Here is a 2,877-nt window from a genome sequence, read left to right on the forward strand (position 1 = left end):
CCCGTTTGAAGACACTTCTTGCATTGTTGAGCATAAAAACAAAGTATGGATGGAGCAATGCAAGTGTGACAGAGCTATTCAGGTATATTATGATGTGTATGATTCTTTATTGAAAGTTATTAAAATGTGCTATGTAGTACTCTAATGAAGTACTTCATTGCAATTTGTAGAACGTTGAAATCTTACATTTTGCCTATCCAAAACACAATGCCTGAGTCTCATGATGATGCAAGACAAGTGCTGCGAAAGCTAGGCATGGATTATAATTGCATTCATGCTTGCCCCAATGATTTTGTTCTCTTCCGGGGAGAGTTTGAATTGTTGGCCACATGTCCCAAGTGCGGTGCGGACAGGTATCGAAATGACTTGCAAGGACAGATTGTTCCGCAGAAGGTTTTGAGGCACTTTCCGCTGATATCGCGTGTTCGTCACATTTCTCGGACCAAGAGTTTTGCAAAGTTAACTACATGGCATGCAAAAAATCGATCCACTGATGGTGTACAGCGTACACCAGCTAACTCAGAAGCATGGCATCACATTGACGAGACTTTCCCTGACTTTGCAAAGGAGGCGAGGAATCTAGGATTCGGTCTTGCCATGGATGGGGTAAATCCTTTTGGTTTACGTTCCACCTCCTATAGTGTATGGCCCGTGGTCCTTGTTAACTACAATATACGGCCATGGCTTACCACCAAGAAAGGACATCTTTTGCTTAGCTTGCTTGTGCCTGGACGATACAAAGTCAAGAATATGGATATCTACCTCTCTCCACTGATTGATGAGCTAAAGGAGTTGTAGGAGGGAATTGTAGTGGAGGACATGGGCAAACATATTGTAGGCAATCCGCAACTATAAGGGCAATTCTTATGTGGACCATGCATGACTTTCCAGGTTATGGAGAATGCTTTGATAAAGCATGTTTTCTTATTTTGCTAGTTTTCTTTGAGTGATGTTGGTGTTATGACATGCCTCATTGTACATGTGTGTTCTGCAGGGCTAGTCACGTCAGGTTACCATGCATGTCCTCTGTGTGGACCAAGGTTGGATTCTCGTATGTCAAAATCTATGAAGAAGATGGTATTTGAGGGACATCATATTTTTTTGCCAGAGGGTCATGTCATGAGAGAAGGATTTCTTGGTCGCCCTCCTACGAGAATGAACTCACTGAGCTGGTTTGATCACTCTATGAGCTGACTTATTGGAAAAAACTAAAAATTAACCATCTTTTAGATCCCATGTACATTTTTAAGAATGTGGGTATCTTGCTATGGGACCACCTCATTTTGTCTGGCAATGAAGTGCAAAGAGTAAAGGAAAACATCAAGTCCTTTGGCACGCCGACTGGCCTAATGCGTTCTCTCAAGACAGCATTCACAAAGGATGACCAACTGATAGGACTGAAATCCCATGATTGGCATAAGATGTGTTAGGTATGTACGGTATGAGGCTGCGTATGGCATGATTCTGTATATTAGATTTCAGAATCTCCGTTTGTTTATACACAATATTAATTACATGGTTTTCACAGTTCGTATTGCCGATCGCAATCGCGGGGTCTCTGACATCGGAGGTATGGACAACCATTTACAAATTGTCTGAGTTGGTTCAGTTTGTCTCCCAAAAAGAGATTCACACATCATCGATTGAATCCGCGAAATGCATGGCAGTAGAGACTGCTTGTCTTTTGGAGAAGCATCTTCCCACTAGCATGCTCACGATACAAACCCATCTTCTAGTGCATATTGTAGATGAATTGCAGGTTGCAGGTCCAGTCCATAGTCAATGGATGTTTTTCCTTGAACGGTTCATGAAGACCTTAAAGGGATTTGTGCGACAACGGGCTCGTCCTGAGGGTAGCATGGCTGAAGGTTGGTTAGTATCGGAGGCCTTCGTATACATTTCTGAGTGGTTGTCCACCACTATGGAACGGGACAAAGGCTTGATATGGTCACTTAAGGAGGATGATCATCTGAATGGAGATGTCCTAGTGGGAAATGGAATAGAGAAGAAGATGGATGCATCCATGAAGTCCAAGGTGAACCGATTCTGTATGCTGCATAGCGCTACGAGGGAGAAGTGGCTGCAATGGTATGAGGATGCTCGAGTTGAGCGAGAGTCTCCAAGATCTGACTTTCGACGGAGTACGCGGCAACAGCTCCCATTCGATATCTGAAGGGCTTAGAGGAGATGCCTCTACTCATGTCCACTAGATGGCTACATGAGGCCCTAACCAAAGCATCTCAAGATGAAGAAACAGTTAAGAAGAGTGGGACTTCTCATGTGGATGTAATCCCAAGATATGGATGCAATCCCAAGGTATGCAATCTCTAGAAATTACAATCTATATTGCAAATCACAACTAATATACTTGTTCTTCTCCCAGTATAAGGTCCATAGTGCAGCATGGTCACGTGGACAACAATTCAAAGTAGAGCACATCGACAAGTTACGCTCGACAATGGACTGTGGAGCGATGGCAATGTTTGAGCAGGAAAGCCGACGACGTGCCACAGATCCAAACTGCGTAGTTATAGAGATGGAGTATTTCGGATGTTTACAGAGTATCCTTGCAGTGGACTATCGAAGTTTCTCCGTGACCATATTTGATGTGCAACGGTTCAAGGTTACTCTCGAAGGAGCAAGTGCAACTATTCAGCGAGGGCCAAGTGGCTTTGTTGAGATTGAGTCAACAAAGAAGTGGACCAATTTGAGTGATACATTTGTTTTGCCAAATCAGTGTGAGCAGGTAAGAGTCCCTAATACTTGATACGCTTTACCAATCTCAAAGTGGACTTTTATACTAATCGTAATATGAATCAAGTCATCTTTTTCCCTAATCCACAACAACCTCAATGGTGGTATGTCATTCCCATGTCA

At 43.1% G+C, this 2,877-nt stretch overlaps 1 pseudogene; it reads left to right on the forward strand.

Moving 5' to 3' along the window:
- The first annotated feature begins 255 nt into the window (after nt 1-255).
- Nucleotides 256-1,194, forward strand: LOC148031220 (uncharacterized; annotated as a pseudogene).
- Nucleotides 1,195-2,877: the final 1,683 nt, after the last annotated feature.

Source organism: Lygodium microphyllum, chromosome 9, assembly GCF_053477565.2.
Source record: "Lygodium microphyllum isolate KBCC chromosome 9, Lygodium_microphyllum_v1.1.10, whole genome shotgun sequence".
In the NCBI taxonomy this organism is placed as follows: domain Eukaryota; kingdom Viridiplantae; phylum Streptophyta; class Polypodiopsida; order Schizaeales; family Lygodiaceae; genus Lygodium; species Lygodium microphyllum.